The 9,387-nt window shown below is 46.6% G+C and overlaps 1 long non-coding RNA gene across 1 annotated transcript; it reads right to left on the bottom strand.

Annotated features, from left to right (window-relative positions):
• Positions 1-628: 628 nt before the first annotated feature.
• Positions 629-8,486, bottom strand: LOC147584621 (uncharacterized). The gene is made up of 2 exons (XR_015251778.1): positions 8,172-8,486; positions 629-1,449 (listed from the first exon to the last, which is right to left on the bottom strand). It is a non-coding gene; the product is annotated as an uncharacterized LOC147584621 (long non-coding RNA).
• Positions 8,487-9,387: the final 901 nt, after the last annotated feature.

Here is a 9,387-nt window from a genome sequence, read left to right as displayed (position 1 = left end):
CCCTCCTAATTAGGATTAGAGCCCCTTTTTTAAATGTTTTTTTTTTAATGTTTATTTATTTATTTTGAGAGAGAGAGAGAGAGAGTGCACTCAACGGAGGGAGGGGCAGAGAGAGAGGTAGAGAGAGAATCCCAGGCAGACTCTACACTATCAGCTTGGAGCCGGACACAGGGCTCAATCCCATGCCTGTGAGATCATGACCTGAGCCAAAATCAAGAGCCAGACACCCAACTGACTGAGCACCCCAGGCGCCCAGGATTAGTGCCCTTTGAAAAGAGACCCCACAGAGCTCCCTCACCCCTTCCACCGTGTGGGGACATATAGTGACAAGCCTGCAGCTGGGAAAGACCCCTCACCCGCCCAGCCTGCCACCCCAGTCCCAGATTTCCAGCCCCAGAACTGTGAGTGATAACGCCGTGCTGTTTACAAGCCGCTCTGCCTGCCGTATCCAGTTCGAGCAGCCCAAACAACTTAGACGCTAGCAAACTGCTGAATAAAATGCACTCTGTCTTCTGCCCTGACAAATAGATCTTCATAATTACAAAATAAATTAAACGTGCCTAGGTCTAGATGTTCTGATGGTGGGGCAGACATGTTTGGGGAGGCAATAAAATATTCACACACAAAATTAATAAATTATCATGTATTTATTTCATGCAATTTTCCTTGCCTTTATTTGAATAAAAATCACTGATTATGGTCGTATAATGAGGATATTTTTCACATATTTGTGTTCTACTGATGATAATGGCAGGTTAAGCAATCTTTCTTGGGTCATGGTTTTAAGAGCTTTGTAGGCAAGGTTTTGTTATTTCAATTTGGAAAAATATCACGCTGCCAAAGCAACGGAAGTGGAAATGATAAATACAATATTTTTAAAAACACTTTTAATATTTATTTTTGTGAGAGAGAGAGAGAGAGAGAGAGAGAGACCGGGGGTGGGGAGGAGAATGTAAGCAGGGGAGGGGCAGAGAGAGGGGGACAGAGGATCCGAAGCAGACTCTGTGCTGACAGCAGAGAGCCTGATGTGGGGCTGGAACCCACGAACTATGAGATCATGACTTGGGTCAAATTCGGGCGCTTAACCGACTGAGCCACCCAGGCGTCCCTGATAAATAAAATTCTTAAGGCAATTCACAGGTTGGAAAATAAAGCATGAGCTCTACATGTCATATCTGAACATTCCAATGCGGCTGTATGGGATGAATCATTATTGCAGAAAATATTGAAATATTATAATTTTGTCATATAAATGACTATTACTAACATAGCAATTTTCTCTTGAATCAGTAGCTGGACCCACAAAGTATGTCTTGAGTCTTTCAAGTTTTTCAATGCAGGGAAATTTTAAATAAAACCCCAAATTGGAATATGTCGTTCATGGTCAGAACAATCTCCTTAGACATTCATCTGGGGGTGATGTACCCAGGAATTTTCCTCATGTTAGTCCTGCAAAATACAAACCATACATTCATGAATGGCAAGAAAGCACATAGAAATATTCAAACAAGCTGAAAAGTGCTTTTGAAAATGTCATAGAAGTCTCATTAACTACTTTTATTAAAACAATTCACAATTTTGTGTTCAATAACCATTGAGTTCCCATGTAAAAAATGAGTATCATGTTCAATCTGGTAACATCTAGACCTACACGTATACAGATTTAAGATCCAACTGGACCTATTTAATGTTGCAAAATGTTCCTCTCTGCATCTTTCTCCACCTTTGTGAAATCTGCACTAATTCACAAACACCTTTGAAACAAAAACTGATACCTGAAGAGAAGTGAGGTATGGAATCTCCCCGTTGCTGGGGAGTGACACTTGATTATGCAAGAGTCTGTAGCATCCTTGCTCTCTGAGACGAAGGATTTGACAAGCTAATTAATTTGTCTTTTCTTTTACCTCAGTCTTTCTGACTCACACTCCCTCTGAGCTGACACCCAGCCCCCACCTTCCATGCTGGCGGCTCAACGCAAGCCTTCCCTCATTTAGTCACCTCTCATGTCAAGGTCATAGCAATGGGTGCGGAGAAGGAATTCTGGGGATCACACCGTGCTCCCTGATGAGCTATTTAGGGTTCTGGGCCGCCCGAGACCACACTAACAGCCACGGTAGCTGACGAGGAGCTGGGCACCGGCTGAACTAAGGAAGGGGCGACTTGAACAACTGTCCAGCCATGCCATCGGGAGCCAGCTGATGACCACATTTGCCTGGCACCTGTAAGGCCCTCAGAATATTTATTAAGTGGGTGATGAGTGAATCAATGAAGGCAGGAAAAATGAAGAGAAAGCCATGCTTGCCATAAAGGCAGACAGGTGCATCAGCAAAGACGTGGCAGTTTGGGGAAGGGTCTCAGAAGTGGGGTAACTGGAGGAAAAGAAATCCACCTCCCAAGGAAGGTGCGCTTTCCTCTCTGGACTTGACCACCAGGCATTTTGTCCCTACGAAGCGACAGGATCTTAAGCAGGCCGGGGGTTCCTCCTGTTTACGTTGAGTGCTGTCCGGTTATAACCATGGCCAACTTTTACACATTTGGTTAACAATTTGAGGCTCTGCTTCCGAAATCTCAATGCTTCCTTTGCAACTTCAAAGAGAAATCCCAGAATCTAGCCAGAAAGTGAGGCTGGCCTTATGGTATTCCCACGCCCCTCTGAAAACAGGAAGACAGCACAGTGATCATGACCACCCCGCACAAAGGGGCTCCCGCCTAGACCTGTCCTTGGCTCCAAAAGCGGCGAGGGCTTCTCTCACTCTGGACGGGTGACAGGTGCAGGCAGGGAGCAGAAAGCAAGATGAGGTCAAGAAACCAGAATTGATCTGTAAATAGAAAACAAACACTCCTATGCGGTCACAACCTACGGGGATCGCGGAAGAGCCACGTTTGTATCTGTTTGGCCCGAGCACACCTGCCTTCCCCGCTGGGTCCTCAGCAGCGCTAGGGAAGAAATTCCGTGTTTCCCATCTTTGAATTCTTGGAGCTTCCCACTCTGCCTGGAACATGACAGGTGTGCAAGAAATGCCTGCAGTTGACTGATTCTCCATACCTTCCACAAGTTCTGCATTAAGCTCTCACCACTCCCGCCATGTCCTGGAGCTTCAGTTTTGTTCCCCCCTCCTTTTTTTATACCAAATAGGCAGAATTTCTAGATGACTCAGTGAGTGAGGTTCACCTCTCCCAGGTACTGTTTTTTTTTTTTTTTTTTGGAAAAAAATTATTTTGGGGCGCCTGGGTGGCTCAGTCGGTGAAGCGTCCGACTTCAGCTCAGGTCATGATCTCGCAGTTCGTGGGTTTGAGCCCCGCGTCCGGCTCTGTGCTGACAGCTCAGAGCCTGGAGCCTGCTTTGGATTCTGTGTCTCCCTCCCTCTCTGCCCCTCTCCCACTAGCGCTTTGTGTCTCTCTGTCTCTCAAGAATAAACAAACATAAAAAAATTTTAAAAAATTATTTTGATACAGCCTGTATTACATTAAGGCCTTTAAACTCGAACTTGAATCAGAAACAGCCCAGAGTTTTATTATCGGGGACCAGCAAGGGTCACAGAAGACATACGGTTCTATTTTCCATCTATTTTCAGAAGGATGGGCTGAACATTCACCACACCAAAGCAGTGATCTCCAACATTTAATTAAAAAGCTTCAAAAAAAAACCCACAGACCGGTTTATTCTGGTACGTTCCTGGGGCTTCGTGTGCTGTTAGAACTTCCATCCATCTCTGAGCCTAAGGCCTTCATGCAGGGCCTCAAACATAGTAGCTGCTCAATAAATGCACGGGGAAGAAAGAAATGTAATAAAGGAAAGAAGAGAAGGAATGGAAATCAGGCATGAACCCGGAGGGTCTGCTTCCTGCCCTGCCTAAGTGGCAACGCCAACTCTGAGACTTTTTTCAGGCTCTGACCTTTGTGGGCAAGAGTTCCCGAACTTCAGAGGGTCCGTGGGTAGCGGCTTGTCAAACCACTGACCCCAGAATCTTTCCGTCACCCGCTGTTAACATTCCTATTCAGCAGGTCCGGAGTGGGGTCTGGGACTCTGCCCTCCTCACAAGATTCGGGTACCAGTGATGGGGGCAGCCCGGGGATCAACAGGGACAGAGAACCGCCGGCTCCCAAGAGCACAGGTTCAAGCTCTGGCACAGACACCAAACTGCTTCCTGAGAAGGACTACAACTTTACATGCAGCTGTCCCTACAGCCCCGCTCTGTGCCGAGTGGGGTGGCCTTCCCTTCGGGTTTCCTGATTTTTTAAGGGAAGAATTAACTCTGTCCCTGTTTATCTGGCCACCAAGGTTCCTGTGTCTGTCCCCACTCAGCAATTAAGGCGATCCGTTTCCATGCTAACGACCGTCACTGTTATCTCCGGCCGTCCAGCTGCCATCAACAGCCTGCTTTCGGGGAAATAATACTGGGGAAGATAATCTAAGGGAAGCTGTGATGTAGATATGCTAAGTTCCATCTTTGGACCCAATTAATGGCCGGAAAAAATAAACGTGTTCATGAAATTATACCTCAATATCATGTCTGATTTTTACTAAAAGTTGCCCCAAGCTATATGTAAATGAATACTATCGATGTACTTGCCGTGAAATGATGGTGATATGACTGTGCAGTGTAGTGTCTGAATCTTGCCGGCTGGGCGTAGGCCACGCGGAGAGCGATCTTCCCTTCTGTGAGTTACCGGGAGCTGCTACCTCTCACGTGCTATGTTTCCTGCTCCCCGGGGCCGCCAGGAAGCTCAAAGTTTGGGTTTATTTTATGCACCTCGCCGCTGTAGCCTGCTTTGTTTCTGATGCACTGAATTTTTCACATGGTGTTTGTTTGTTTTCTTCTGTTTTGTTTGCAAGATGCCTGAACTCCCTTTTAGAGAGAGGACAGATAGGGGTTCCCGCGAAGTCACAGTGTTACTGTGATAAACGGCAAATGCGTGCAGTGTTACTTTATTATCAGTTATTACGATGAACACGATGAAATAGTCGCCCATGGTAACCACGAATGATCCTCGTGTGTGGCCCCCGTGGCCACTGCCCGGCTTGTACTGCTAGCGTCCGTCCTTTCCTCCCCACCCTCTTCTCTCAGAAGGGACCCAGAAGGTTCTCCTGTTCCTCCTCCGTGGAGTTCTGAGCTGCCCTCTTCCAACTTCTCCCCACCTGAGTTCATGGATTCACCTCTTGGCGGGTTTCACCTGCCTCTGAGCCCACGGCTCCCAACCCAAACTTCCAGCTACAGAATCTCTTCAAGTTCCGGAACCCGTCACAACCAAATAACACCCTGCTACTGTTGTGAAAGTGGGTAAATACTACACACGTCGAGAGCATGAGATTGCATTTGGAGAGTTCACTGTTCTCAAGGAAGACGAAAAAGCACAAATTGGGATAGTATCCGTGCGCCTTGATTGAAAGCTCTACTCTGTCATGTGGGTTGTCTAGATCCTTACTTCTCCGCGCAGATCCTTGGTTATCCCTCTTGCCCATGGCTTCTACCTGTTACTTGAAAAATCCATTCCCCGGGCAAATAGGTTGCAAAGCCCCTCGTCTTCTCGGAGACACTCGTTACAGGGGATTTGGGGGCGGGGGAAGGTATACTTGTAACGTACTGAGTCTTGTGTGTTCTTCATTGTAAGATGCACCGTTGTTTCATGTGCCACCAGGACAGGAAGAAAAATAATGCCCATAAAACTGTGAGACAAGGCTTTCTTCTCCTTTCAGATTTCTGATTTCTACTGATTGAGGTTTTCAATATCTTATTGAGGTGTAACTGACACTCAACAAACTGCATATCTACTGTTCAGTTTTTGTGTGTGTTTACCTGCGATGCCATGGCCACTATCAAGAAAATGAACTCACCCGCCACGTCCAGATGTCTCCTCCTTCCCCTTCGTCGTACCTCCCTGTCCCTCCCTCCCACCTCCACCCTTCTCCCCAGGGAAATGCTGATCTGATTCCTGTCTCTACACAACATTTTGCTAGAATTCCATTTACGTGGAATTGTACAGATTCTTCTTTGTATCTGACTTCTTCCTTGCAGCGGAGTTAAGAGTCATCTACTTAGAATAAATATCACCAGTTCATTTATTTAGTGCCGAATGGTGTTCCATTGTGTGAATAGACTGGTTTGTTTATCTGGTCACCTTTCATGGGGTTTGGGGTTGTCTCCACCTTTTGGATATTACAAAATAACCTGCTATAAATACTTTCGTACATTCCTTATGTGAAAATATGCTTTCATTTCTTTGGTTTTATGACCAAAAATGCAGCCTATCTTGGTAAATATTCTGTGTGCATTTGAAAACACTGTGTATTCTGCTTTGTCTACAATTGTCAGGTCAAGTTGGTTGGGAGCGTTGTTCAAATCTTCTATGTTCTTATCGGTTTTCTATCTTTTTTAATGTTTCTTTCTTTATTTTTGGGGGGGGGGGAGTGGAGGGACAGAGAGGGAGAGAGAGAGAAAGAATCTCAAGCAGGCTCCACACCATCAACACAGAGCCTGATGCGGGGCTCAAGCCCATGAACTGTGAGATTATTCTGCCCTGGGCTGAAATCAAAAGTTGGATGTTTAATCAACTGAGCCACCCAGACTATCTCTTTATCTTTTTGTATCAATTACTGAGAGACAGGTATTGAAATCTCCGGGTTTTCTGCTTCTTCTTGCACATCTCTCGGTTCTTATCTCAGGTATTTACAAGCTCTTTTTGGTGCATAAACCTTCAGAAATGCTGTATTCTCTTGGCGAATCGATTCCTTTGCCTTTATCCAATGAACTTTCTTATCCTGTAAGTGTTTTGTTGACTGAAATATCGAGGGGTTCTCACTACCCCCTCATGCTGTAGGATTTACAGCTAAGTCACACGTCATTAGGGCAATGGCAGATTGGCCACCTGTGCTTAGCAGGTGCATAGGGATTTCAGGGATGTTACAATGCACAACATCAATGTATGCTTAGAACTGGTGATACACGGACATTACAGCGCGGTTGTGAAACTGATTCTTTTTAACGGAAATCTCGCAGGAATGTTCTCTGGCAAGTCTTCATTCACCTTGGGTTGCTGTTTCGACAGTCCAAACTCTTTTCAGCAGTGCTATACAGTGACGTGATAGAGGCAAAGTATCGTTTTGGGCACACTGTTAAAGGTGGTAGGTTGTGGGTGGCGGGGGGTGGGTGGGGGAGCACCTGGAGGGCTCAGTCAGGTAAGCCACCGACTCTTGGTTTGGGCTCGGGTCATCATCTCACGGTTCATGAGTTTGAGCCCCCTTCAGGTTCTGCACTGATGGTGTGAAACCTGCCTGGGATTCTGTCTCCCTCCCTCTCCCTCTCTCCCTCTCTCTCTCAAAAATGAATAAATAAACTTAAAAGAAAAACAAGATGGAATGGTTGTTTCTGCTTCTCCCTGAGGGGACAGTCACGAAGTCCTCGGCTCGGGCTGCCTTCCTCACGGGGACACTATCCTGCCTGTGCCCGTTATTTTGTGAAAGATTTCCTTACTCTTGTAAGTCTGTCTGCATTCCGGCCATCACCGCACGCGGAAGACGACGCCCCAAATGGAAACCGTTGTCTTCCCCCACACTCCCCGGTGTCTACACCCATTCTCAGGTAATGAAATAAATGTGGATATGGTCACATGCATGCCAGCATGTGTGTGCGTGTGTGATCCCTATTCATTTTGCCCACTATGCTCTTGCCCTGAAGTCCCTGTGCCTGTCACCTCTCCTGGATCCCTTCCCTCCTTCTCTCCTTCCCCACATCACACCTGTGCTTCAGCGGCCCTCAAATCCCCATTATGCCTCGGGCGTGCATTTTCCCTTCATTGATTTGTGCCAAGAATACACTTAACTTTTAAATTTACATCTAGAAAATTATTTCTCCTCCACTGACACAGCTCCAAGTGTGTCCCTCAGCAGGGATGCCCCAGGGTCCCAGGGCACAGTTAGCGGCTCCCTTTCATCTGTGCCCCCTCCCCACTCATACCTGCGCTCAGGTGCTGGCTGACCGTTCCTGGCTCCTCCTTGGGGCCGCGTTCTAAGGAAACATCACCTATTTTGTTAACGACGTCTCCTCTACTGTCTGTCATACGCCTCAACCTGTCAGCTGAAGGCTGCACGTGTGACGGCTTTCCTACCCTCTGCCACTCTTACAGACCCCATCCGGAGTCTGGCCTCCTCCAGTCTCCCGGGGGAAACTCACAGGTGCCTACTTGCTCCTCCCTCCTCCGCCTGTGCCGCAGCCAGTCCCGGCTGGCGCCGAGGTCTGTACGCTGCTCTCCGGTCACCTGTCTGGTGTCGTCCACGCCCTCAGTCTTCCCGTGACAGGGTCATGCTCCAGCCATGCGCTGCCCTTGGGTGTGTGCCTGCAGCTCTCAGGTTATCTTATTAACTCTCCATATAATGGGAGGGGATATTTATCTACCCTTTGGAAGAGCATTATTTCTGGGAAAAGAGCCTGGATTCCTGGCAGAGGGTAACCGGGAGGACCATTGCCCTGTAAACAAAATCGCATCCGTGCCGCACCTAAACGGTATGTTCTAAAGGGCTCTGTGCCTGCAAGCCAGCCCTGGCCACGGCAGGGCCCGGGCATTCCGCAAATGTTTGCCAGGACCCTGGCCCCTGCTCTCTAGAACATTCTGGGTTCTCAGTAGTGTGAAGCAAAAGAAATAATTTCCCTAAGCTTACACTGGTAGATCGAGACCAAATGAGAAACTGATAAAAATAACTCTCAAAACTCAGCATGTACAGAACTAAGATTGCATTTTCATGACCTTGACCTTGAATTACAGCCATACCCGAGAATGGGAAACAACATTGATCGAGTATTTTGGAAATCAGTAAAAAAAATAAAAATGGCAGATGGTCAGAGGGGAGAATTCATACTTTTATGTACTTTTATTCATTCATTCGAGTCAAATCCAGTCCTCTCCTCTGCCGGAGGACAGGAACGGAGACCTTCATTCAGGTATTTCCAAACAATTAAAGTGCCCTGGTTTTTAATGTATTATCCCCAAACGGGAAACTTTTCTTAATCTACTCATCGTTAAACTTGGGAAAATCTTCTCGGTTTAGCTTGTGAAATAATTTGCCTAATGCTTAAGCTGATTGATATTTTATTTTTGCTGGAATCTCGGACATTTTCAAAGTCAGTCGGCTTTTACAAAAGGACGAACATCCCCCAGGCACAGTGTGCATATAAATAGAAGCTGCACACGTCAGGCTTCCTCTCCAGATCATGATGTTAAAGATAAATTTTAAGTAGTTTTTCGAAGTCTCAACAAGTAGGTCTACCTTCTAAGGAGCCGTATACATTTTATGCAGATGCCCAGAGCTGTCCCAATACATGTGTTAATGTCCTGAAGAGAAAGTAATCTGAATGTATTGCCTCAAGGTAACGTATGTGGATTTTTAAATTT

Source organism: Puma concolor, chromosome A1, assembly GCF_028749965.1.
Source record: "Puma concolor isolate L17-30 chromosome A1, mPumCon1.1.hap2, whole genome shotgun sequence".
NCBI lineage: Eukaryota > Metazoa > Chordata > Mammalia > Carnivora > Felidae > Puma > Puma concolor.
Note: the sequence above shows the minus strand (reverse complement) of the source record. Positions and strands in the feature narration are given on the sequence as shown.